Consider the following 12,017-nt stretch of genomic DNA (forward strand, 5'->3'; position numbering starts at 1 on the left):
GCCAGCACTGGACACGGGGAACTGCCACTGCCACTGCGGTCTCTGTGTGGCTTCATGTGAATCCCCACTGTCCCCATTTCTTTGCACTATGAAATCACGTTTCAAAATCTAAGTAGTTGAACTTAGGTTAGATGCCTACAAACTAGCTGTAAGGGACTTTGGTAAAATATATATCTGACGTTCACATCTGCTCCATGGGAAATGGCTCCTGCCTTCCCCCAAGACTCACGAAATGAAGAGTCAAAAGGCTAAGCAGCCCATAAGTAATCACTACCCTCCTTTCTGAATATATTACATTCTAATACTGCAGTGAACACTCACAAGACTACCATAAACCTGCGCCAAATGGGGATTCATGGGAGATAAATAAATTGATTCTGAGTATTGGATTCTGAATTCAAATTAGTGATTATCCGACTGCCAAGTTTGTAGGTTTCATTCCACAATGAATCTTCATATCATCATTTTACATAAATTATATCTTCTCAAATATCTGAAAATTGTGTAAATTCTAAGAATTAATAGCTGATTAATAAAAATTAATACCTTATTTAGCCAATGATCAAAGAAGTCCAGAATCATGTCACCAAATATTAATACTAAGGTAATTTTATTAAAAAGCTCATTTAAGCCAGCAACTCGTATAAAGAATTTGCACCATGAATTCTTGGCAACTACAAATTTCCACCTTTCAAGATGTCTTTTAAAAAGTCACTTAAAACACATTACATGATTGATCTTTACATCATATTAGCTGCAAAATATGTAGTGATTTATGGTGGACATTTTCATTTACCCTTCATAACCTTTTCCATCCTGATCTATGCCCAGCAGGCTGACCTTTATAAACTGCATCAACAGACATTGTTGTCTTCTGTCTCAAAATTGGTTTGATCAAGAAGAGGCACAAGCTGGGCCAGCCCGGTGGCGCAGCGGTTAAGTTCTCATGTTCCGCTTCAGCGGCCCAGGGTTCGCTGGCCAGGATCCTGGGTCCAGACATGGCACCGGTTGGCACACCATGCTGTGGTAGGAGTCCCACATATATAGTAGAGGAACATGGGCATGGATGTTAGCTCAGGGCCAGTCTTCCTCAGTAAAAAGAGAATTGGTAGCAGTTAGCTCAGGGCTGATTTTCTTCAAAAAAAAAAAAAAACAGGCACCAGCAGTAGATTTGATAAAGTCAAAGCAGAATAAGGCTGAGATGGCAGCCTTCCTCTACTAAAGAACAGAACTCCTAGTGGGTGGCTTTTTCTCATAGTTTTGGCATTTTCCAGGTTTCAGTTAATACTTCTTCTCCTTGCCCTTTCAGGTCAAGAGATATGGAATTTACATCATATGAACTGTGTGACAATCGCCTGACCCCACTCCCCAATTTGTAAATAGTCCCCTCATAAAGATTTTCTCAATTATTCCAATCTGAAAGTACCAAATGTTTCTTGCTGTGACTCTGAGATACTTAGAGCCACCCACCATAGTAAGTGACACCGAAAAAATAAGAGCAAATCTTCTCCTCCTTTTAGCTATTATTCTTGGGTTCTGCTGTCCCTACTTTCTTTAGAGAAACTCTACACAATAGGACTAATACCACATCTAACTTCTGCAAGACTTTTCAAGTGATTGTCCTCCTGACTGCCCCCTTCACTTCGTTGTTCCTTAGGCTGTATATGATGGGGTTTAACATAGGAGTGATGACAGTGTAGGACAATGACACTAGCTTCTTGCTTTCAGGGGACTGGTTGGATTTGGGCCATAGGTAGGTCAAGCTGGCTGTTCCATAGAAAATGGATACCACAATGAAGTGTGATGAACAAGTGGAGAATGCCTTCTGGTGACAAGTAGCAGAGGGAATCCTCAGGATGGTTGTCTTAATGCGGGTGTAGGAGACCAAAATAAGGGAAAAGGGAAACATAATAAATAGGAGTGTGGAAGCAGGTGCTTAATTTCATATGTGGTCATATCCTGAATGACTAGTTTCAACACTGGGGGACCATCAGAAAAAAAGTGGTCTACAGTGTTTGACCCAAAGAAAGGAAGGGCCATTATCTAAGTTGTCTGTAGCACAGAGACAGGAACTCTAGACATCAAAAGGACTATGGCTATCCACCATCATACGGGCCTACTCACTATGACTGAATACTGGAGAGGGTTACAGATGGCCACACAGTCATCATAAGCCATCATAGAGAGGAGGGAACATTCAGAGCTACCAAAGAAGAAGAAGAAGTACATCTGGGTACCACAGGCTACAAAAGAGATGATTTTCCTTCAGGACACTAGATCTACCAGCATCTTCGGCACCATGACTAAGGTGAAACAGACTTCAAGAAGTGATAGGTTTCGGGGCTGGCCCCGTGGCCGAGTGGTTAAGTTCGCGCGCTCCGCTGCAGGCGGCCCAGTGTTTCGTTGGTTCGAATCCTGGGTGTGGACATGGCACTGCTCATCAGACCACGCTGAGGCAGCGTCCCACATGCCACAACTAGAAGGACCCACAACGAAATATACAACTATGTACCGGGGGGCTTTGGGGAGAAAAAGGAGAAAAATAAAATCTTAAAAAAAAAAGAAAAAAAAAAAAAAAAAGAAGTGATAGGTTTCAGAGAAAGGAATACATGGGTGGGTAAAGAGCAGGATCCACACTGGTAACTGTTACAATAAGGAAGTTGCTCAACAAGGTGGCTGTGTAGATGAACAAAACAAAAAGAGAAACTTGCACCTCAGCATTGTTTGTAAAACCAAGAAGAATAAATTCAGTGACTCGGGTGTTATTTTCACAAGTCATGTCTTAGACTAGTTTCTCTCTAAGAATCAAACTATGTGAATCAAAGGATAGTCTTTGAATATAGATATAATCTCAACAATATCAGTACAATCCATAAATGCGTCTCTGTTCTCAGTGTCATATCATTCTACTTCTCTGAAGCAGAGAGAACATGTATGATAACATAAAATCAAGGGAAAAGAAACATTTTGCACGAATCCTACTAATTGCTGATCATCTAGATGCAGTTTTGCTTCCATCAGTGGTCATAGCCTACAGCTCGTGTTCTTCATCAGAGGCATACTATTTCTCAGGATTAAATATAAAGAGTTTAGACAGATAATTAAAATAGAATCATCTAATAATTTTTAAAAAGAAATCTAGAGTGCAAAAGATAAATTATGAGCTAGTTGGACTTTTCCAATCTTTGATTATATAAATGACATATTTGTACTGAACGGAGTACATTTTACACCATTCCATCCACCATAATTATACATATATACATTTATATACATATACATGCACACACATATATGTATATATGAGATAAACTCAGTATATAAACATAGTAAACAAATACATAAATATAACATATGCTTATGATTTTGGTGTTTTCCTGTAGTCTTCATGAGATTGCTAATTTATGTGATTTTTGATATTGTCTCTTGAACATAATTTCGCTTCACTGGGCCTCCATTTCTTATTATGCACATAAGTCTAATCATATCACTTGAGTTGGGCTTGAAAACAAACTTCTGAACAAATTTGACTTGCAATAGGGAAGTCCTGCTTCTAACACTCTTTTTACTTCCCATCCATCAAAATAGTTCTGCTTCCCAATGTGTTGAGACTTTGTTAAATTAACGCTTGTTTAGTAGAGCCCAGGGATGTAGGATGGTGACCTGTGATTTAACAAAACACTGTAAGAGAAAGTGAAATAGAGAAGTTTATTTCTCACAGGTCCTGGAGGAGGTACAGGACACACCTCGAGGAACCACATAGGGAAGTGAGGGAAGGTTGCAGGCAGAAAGAATATGGCAGGACTTGGGGCACATGCCTTTATCAGGGGCAAAGGGCGGAGTAATTTGGGGATTCTTGGCTATAGCCAGATTGGTCAATTCAAACCCAAAAGAGCAAGGCCTGGGTATGCTTCCACCAGGGTTTATCTAAGAGGTGCACAAGGGGAAGCCCTTGGAGGCAGGGGAGACTGTTTATCTCAAGGGCAGTCAGGGAGTCGTATCAGGAACTTACGTCTATCTGTGACTCTATGCGCTGTTATTTAGGTTATGCACTCAAGGGACAGCTTAATGTCAGTCCAAGGCCTCTGCAGGCCACTTGGACACACAAAATGGATACTGAGTCAGTGATATTACGGAGTAGTTTAGCTGAAATCTCAACAGGCTGTCAGTCTCCAAAGAGCATGGTTGGCAACGAGAGCAAGTCACTTACTATTGTGTGTCCACTAAAAGTCCAGTCATAAAAGTACTAATTCAACTATTATGAACTCAAACACTATATCTTATTTAGAGTGAAATATTTTGACCAAAAGTAGAATTATATAAATATTTTCTGTACAGGTCTCACTTAGCGATAGCATACCTAACAGAAACATATGTTGGAAAACCAATTATTCATAATGCTGCATTGGAGCTGAGCTGAACAATGTTTCATTTTTTTCAAATGTTGGATCAATTATTCTATAATTAATTTTTCAAATTTAATTCAGAAAAAACTTAACTAGGTTATTTTATAGTCAAAGTTATATTTAAAATAGATTTCTAATCTAAAAGTAAAGAGATTAAAACTCACAACCTATAGATTTAATCTGAAACAAGTGGCCCATTTGAAAGATTCTGTGTTTTAATTCTAACTCTAAAGATACATACTTTGGTAATATTTCATCTGTCTACTTTGCTTACTGTAGTTCTCAAACCAATATCATCAATAGCAAAAGGAAAGGAAATTTGATGATCCTAGGCTGTCTGTGCTCCTTGAAGTCCCAGAATAATAGGTGACAGATGTGACAGTGATTGTGATCATTACTTTCTCAACACTGTTGCAAAACCTGCTTCTATACTATTCTCATCATCAGTAATAACAACAACATCATTATTCCTGGTATATTTAACAAAGCATATAAAAACCTTCATATGCATTATCATGCTTACCCGCATTTTGCAAAAATTCTAAACTTAAGGCTCTAAAAATACTCCATCATTTGTCTAGATAATAAAACAAAAAATAGGAAAGCTGATGAAGATATCAAGATTTTAATAACAGACGAGCAATTTTTCATGTATCCCTAAATTGACTCCACCACCACCATCCCTCAGAATTCTGATGTTAACGAGGCAGACAGCAGCACTGAGTTGAATGGCTGACCCTTGAGTGATCAAGGTTTGTAGTGCACCATCCATGGTCTCCACAATGAAGCATAAATAAGGCTACCCAAGAAAATTGTCAATTTAAAAAAATTTTTTGATAATTAGTGTTGCACGCTTTCTACTTTGCCTTGACACATTTAAATTCAATGAAATTTTGAAGTACTCGAGGTTTATAGTGTTAGAGAATGTACCTCCAAATATCCCTCTCAGTCTTTCTATAGCCTAAAAAACCTACTGAAAAAGGAGGTTCACCAGCAGTGACGTGCAATCACTACCACACATTTACACTGATGTCTTTTTTAAAAACTTTTAAACTGTGGTTGAGTTGCTGTGATTACTACATAGCTCTAGAGAACCTACTATTTAATTTATTGCATGGCATTTTGGTAATTTAATGCGTTTACTTAAGCCCACTATTTTAATGGACTATGTCCTGTTGAGGCCAAAGAGTTTTTTCACTTCCCATTAGACAGGCCTACTTCCACCTTTTCTGAGAAAATACACTTAATCTCTCATTGTGCCAGCTTTCGCACAATTACATTTTCTCATAAAAATGATTATGGCTCGACACAATTGCATCATCGTATTTGGAGCACAACCTGAAGCTGAGATCATCACTGAATTTCTCTTACTGCAACAGCACTTCTAACAGCCAGAAATATAAATTAGTAAAAATTGGAGAGAAAATAACCTCAGTATTGAATTAAAGAAACACTTTGTATGATTATAATCCACAGCATTTCTTAAATATACAACTATTCTTTCCTTAATATGCTTTTCCTTAGCAATCTATGGCTTTCTAGACAGAGCGAGAGCCTTATTGTTCTTTGTTTTCTTCCATTTTAATAAAGCATAAAGTTATCCCTTTTTACATAAGGAGTCCCATAGTTATTTTTCTTAAAATGTTTTTGTTATACACAGATGCACAGATAAAACTGTTTTTTAAAAAAATTGAGGAACAAGATAAATCATAAAGAAATATCTGAATATATCTCTACCAAATTAATACTCATACTTCTTTTTAAATTAGAATTTTAATGATTTTTTGAAATAGAAGTAATAGTCTGTGAGAATTTTTACCTGATCTTGAAATCTGTCGATTATCACAAATCTTCAGAATTGAGAACACCTTCAGCAGACTGACCTGCTTTGCATTGACAGTACTGGTTGATATATTTTAGCAATAATATTTAAAAACGTGACTTCCCTTGGGGAAATGACCCCTGGGATATTAAAAGGAACTACTGTTAATTTAACTACTGTTTTAGTCTCACAGGGGAGAATATAGAATTTTTGTGGCTATATTTTCTTTAAGTTATAATGACTGCAATTCAATAAGTGTTTCTCAATAACGGATATTTTGTCATGGGTCTATAGAGCACACTAGTCAAATCCCTTGGGATTACAACTATGAATATGCTAAGACTATATGAGGAATATAAATTTTAGTTTTCCCTGTAAAATTTTTGTATTTTTTGTGGGATAGGTTTTGGTCCAATACAGAAAAGAGAAATTTGCATTATGCCCTTGAAACTTACATGATTTTTTTTTTCCTGAGGAAGATTCACCCTGAGCTAACATCTGTGCCAATCATCTTCTCTTTTGCATGGCTACTGATGAGTAACGTAGCTCTGCACCCAGGAATATAAGCTGGGAGCTGAAGTGGAGCACACTGAACTTAACCACCAGGCAACAGGGCCAGCCCTGAAACTTATATGATTTTAAATTTCATTTTTTGTCATTATAAAAATTTTATTATTTCAAACATATATTTTCCTAACAATGATCTTTTTTAAACGATGAAACACATCAAGGTAAGGTGACAATTGCCTGTTTTTTAGTGTTGTCTTATACCTTCAATAGTGGGGCTATTGACTTGTTTTACCAGAACAATGTAAACAGCACCAAGATTCATGTGTTGTTTCATGGAAGCAGTACCTTATATCCAACGTGGTCAGTGTCATAAAGAAATAAGCGATTTTTCTTTCTTTTTTTAATCCTTGAAATGTTTTGTCCTTGGATTTTCTGAGACTATCTTCATTGAGAAGGTGGAGACACAGCACTATTCTTTGAAGTGTTTTGTAAAGCTAACAAAACCGTGGAAGTCACTGTCTTTATTTTATTGTAATATATTTGTTGTAGAACCAACTCATAAACAAATACAAACTTAAAAAGTTAAAAATTAGCACAGTGGGAATGCTTCCAAAAAATTCTAATGAAATCTTTGGAGGGCAAAAAGCCTTGAAAAGGCCCCAGGAGTTTAAGGTTAACCTAAGTCTGAACCGGAGACATAACAAATAGCTACACAGGAACCTTCATGACTTCCTAATATACCTCTTTATGGAAAAGAAAAAGAGAAGCTTCCCACATTTGCAGAAATTAAAGGAAAATTCCTTAATCCTTATTTTCTAAGTAAACTAAATAACAATGGTAGTTTAAAATCTTTTTGTAAAATTTTCAATTGGATACATCTACCTTTAGATTGAGTAAAACAAATCTGTAGCGATTTCAAAGAAAAAGGTTATAACATAAAATATATCTTAATCATCTATCCATCTTTGTTCATACCTGCACCAAATAAATATCCATGTACCATACTGAAGGATATATTTTTAACATTGGAGAAGAAAAATCAAGTGAAGAAATGGTGCATTACTGAATCATGTATCAGGTTTTTACTTTGTTTTTAAAAATTTTAAATAAAAGTTTTATAAGGTCTCATCAGGGAGACCGTGGAAATCCCGGTATCTGAAGATGAGGTAAATGTCAACGGAGTTACTTCCGCATTATCGGTTCCTAAATGAATACCAGCTCCCCCGCCACCACCACCAACAAAAAAATCAAATCAAATACAGCTCACTGTGTGGTGTCCAATTGCCACTCTGGAGTAGTCCAGCTCCCTATCAAGCAATTCCTACAGTCATATCGTACGCATTCACTGACTATGTATTTCTGCCTACCTGTGGGTAATTCATCTTAATTATTTTACCTGAAAATTTTTCATGGTGTTATAATTTTGGATTTGCCTGGAAATAAATTAATGATTCCTTTCCCATAGATTTTTCTGGTTCACCTACTAAGTGGCAAGCACTGTGCTAAGTAGTAGGTTTGAAAGGTTAAATAGACAAAAACCCTCATCTCGAAAAGATTACATTGTTTGTAATTCTCATTTGATGAAATTCATTTTGAAGGAGTGAAGAACAAAGACATGGCAGCAAGAGAAGCAGTTTAGTGGCTCATGAAAAAAGACAAAATATGACCTTACATTGGTCTGGGGTCTGGTCCATAGACTTCAGTTTCAGAATTTAAATGTATTAATTAATCCAGAGAATATCAGGCTCTTTGGGAATAGTGAACACAATTAAATTCATCCAAAGGTAGTGTGTAAATACTAAAAGTATATAAAAACTAAAGATGTGTAAAATATTATTTGTATATTTTAAACCAAGGGATGTATCTTTGTAATAACCTTACTACACTTGTCTATTAACCTACAAGTTAATTTTTGGAACTCACATGATTTGAGGAAATTAAAATAATATTTAGAAAATTTCTTTAAAAAATAAGGTCAAAGAGGGGCTGGCCCCCTGGCCGAGTGGTTAAGTTCGCGCACTCCGCTGCAGGCGGCCCAGTGTTTCCTTGGTTCGAATCCTGGGCATGGACATGGCACTGCTCATCAAGCCACGCTGAGGCAGCATCCCACATGCCACAACTAGAAGGACCCACAACGAAGAATATACAACTATGTACTGGGGGTCTTTGGGGAGAAAAAGGAAAAAAATAAAATCTTAAAAAACAAAACAAAAACAATATAATAAAGGCCAGCCTGGTGCCCCAGCGGTTAAGTTCGCACGTTCTGCTTCTCAGGGACTGGGGTTCACCAGTTCGGATACTGGGTGCGGACATGGCAGGGTTTGGCAAAAGCCAGGTAGGCGTCCCATGTATAAAGTAGAGGAAGATGGGCATGGATGTTAGCTCAGGGCCAGCCTTCCTCAGCAAAAACAGGAGGATTGGCAGCAGTTAGCTCAGGGCTAATCTTCCTCAAAAAACAAAAACAAAAACAATACAATATACAGAACTCAGCTTCTCAGTTTAGTGGTTTTTGACAATTATATACAACCAGGCAAAAAACAAAATTAATTATTCCATAGAGTTTTCTCATGGCTTTTCCAGTCAATTTCCCTCACCCTAAGGCACCCATTTTCTGATTTTACCACCATAGATTTGTTTCTGCTACTGTAGGAATTCCAGTAAATGAAATCATATAGTATATGGCATTTTGTGTCTGCATTCTTTCACTCAAGTAAATGTTCATCCATGAGGTTGAGTGAGTCTGTCGTTCATCCTATTTTTAGTGGCATTGTATGAATAGACCAAAATTCTGTTTATCCATTCCATTGTTGATGAATATCGGGGTTGCTTCTGGTTCAAACTGTGATGACTACAGCATTTGTAAACATTCTCGTATGTGTCTTTGTGTGTTGTATATTTTATGTTTATTTTCATTCCTCTTAGCTAAACATCTAAGAGTGGAATTTGTGGGTAAAAGTGTCATGATATGTTTAAACTTACAGGAAACTATCAAACTGTTCTGAAAATTGGTTATAAATTTATAAGAATTTCAGTGTTTCACATCCTCAACAACATTTGTTTTTCAGTATTTTTTTACTATAGCCATTCGAATAGCTTCTACTCTCCCCGTTGGCATGTGACAGAAAATCTTATGTATTAGCTAATTGGTATATATCTTTGTTGATAGTAATTGTACAGTTGGTTGGGATCCAAAATACTAAATGTCTAAAAAGAATTGAGAAAAATCAAAGTATTGGGCCAGTTATTTATTTATTAACACAGGTAATTAGAATCTTTGATTTGGTTTTGGTTGCTTGTGTTTAAAACTTGGTTTACTTATTTGGTTGATTGTTTAGTATTTATTTTGCTACTAAATACTCTTCTATAAATATGAATGTATAGAATTTTTAAAGATGTCTTAAAAATCACTGAACTGTTAACGAGGAAGAGCTTCTGTATTACATCTATAATTATACCACCTTTTTATCCCCAAGGATTACCCTGCATTCTCAGCAATGTAAAGTGACGGTAGAAACAAGTACCTTCACATTCTTTAAAATAAGTTCTTTGAAGATGTGGAGAATAACCAGAATGATTTGGGATCCTCTTTCTCTCTTCTGGGTCTTTCATTTCCTTCTTTTCACATACTCATAATGTTTATTATTTTCATTTCTTGAGGACATTGCAACGCAACATTTTTTCACATTTTTAAGTTTATAAATTATTTTAAATAATTCCATTGGAAATTTTCAATTTCCCTAATCAGGTCATTTATGTATGTTTCTAACAATTTAATCATAGATAATTAATAAAATGAATGCTATCTGTGGAGTTTAAGGAAACTATTGTATACTGTGTTGTGCCTGTTAATATCACAAAGATCTGACAAGTCTGTTTCCATTTGAGGAGCTCAAAGTGGATTGCTGTGGCAAACACCCATAAAATGCAATAATTATATTAATTGCATGATAGGAATGCAATAGAAACGTTTAGTGTTACACACTGAAACTTAAGGGATGGAACTAATAGCAATACATTATCTCTGGAAAATGCATTCAAAAGATGAAAACAAAATTTGCATTGAACATTCGTTGTTGTTTCTGAACAAATTCCTCTTGAGACAAATATAATTAAGCTGTGCAGTGGATGCAATCCGTATGGTCTCTAGTCAGAATTGAAATACTGCGTATTCCATTACCATGTTGTAATGTGGAATCGTAGGAAGTCTAGAAGTCCAACAAGGAAAAGAAAATTTGCCTTGTGTTTCTAGGTATGTTTACCTACTGATAATTTCCTGTAAAGTTACCTGAGGTTGTGGAAAGGAGATTCTATTCCTTTCGATTTTCATGGATTTTAGCTGTCTAATCATTGGCTTATTCTATTCAAATATAAATGAGCAAAAATATGCATGAAAATGAATAGAAAAATGACTGAAAATATACTCCCTTCCAAACTCTTAAGTGTGGCTTTAAGGAAGGTTGTGGAATTGAGAAGACCAGGATAGAGCACCTTTATATTTTACTCTATACATTTAAGTTTTATGTCACTCCTTTACAATTAGAATGCTTTCATGCATTACTTATGTTATAGCCTGTATATAAGATTAGAATATCAATAAGATAAAAACAAAAAAAAAAAAACAGATTATGTAACTTAAAGTTATGTTTTCTCTAAATTTCTGTGAAAATACCATAAGATCCAGAAGCCCAAATCAGGAAGGAATATTGCATCCATTTTCATTGGGCAGTTATTTAGAAAGGTTTAGCAAAAGGAATCTAAGTGTCTAGGTTCTTGTGTCAGACCACTGATGTTAGGAAAGCTCCTTTCTCTGAGGTTTGATAGAGACCTATGCTAGGTGACTGGATTCCTTATGTTATTTGCCCCTCTTTCTTGTCTCTGCAGATGTCCAGTTCTGAGTCTACAAGGAGTGGAAAACAGTGCCTTTGCACCAAATTCACATTTGTGGCTTTTTCCTCTCTAGCAGAGTTACAACCTGTGCTGTTCCTTGTGTTCTTAATCATTTGCTTGTTTACTGTGGGAGGAAACCTCATCATCATCTGCCTGATCTGGGCCATCCCTTCCCTGCACACCCCCGTGTATTTCTTCCTGGTTAAACTCTCCTTCCTAGAAATGTGCTACATTGCCAGTGTGGTGCCTCTGATGCTGGTTCACATGCTGCCGGAGACTGAGATCATAAGTGTGGAGGCTGTGCAGCTCAGATGTACATATTTACCATCTTGGGACTGACAAAATGCTGCCTGCTAGTAGCCATGGCTTATGACCGCTTTATAGCTTTGTTA

General features: G+C 36.5%; 1 pseudogene; it reads right to left on the minus strand.

Annotated features, from left to right (window-relative positions):
* Window positions 1-1,609: 1,609 nt before the first annotated feature.
* LOC106842358 (olfactory receptor 10A7-like) lies at window positions 1,610-2,779 on the minus strand (annotated as a pseudogene).
* Window positions 2,780-12,017: the final 9,238 nt, after the last annotated feature.

Source organism: Equus asinus, chromosome 22 (assembly GCF_041296235.1).
Source record: "Equus asinus isolate D_3611 breed Donkey chromosome 22, EquAss-T2T_v2, whole genome shotgun sequence".
In the NCBI taxonomy this organism is placed as follows: Eukaryota; Metazoa; Chordata; class Mammalia; order Perissodactyla; family Equidae; genus Equus; species Equus asinus.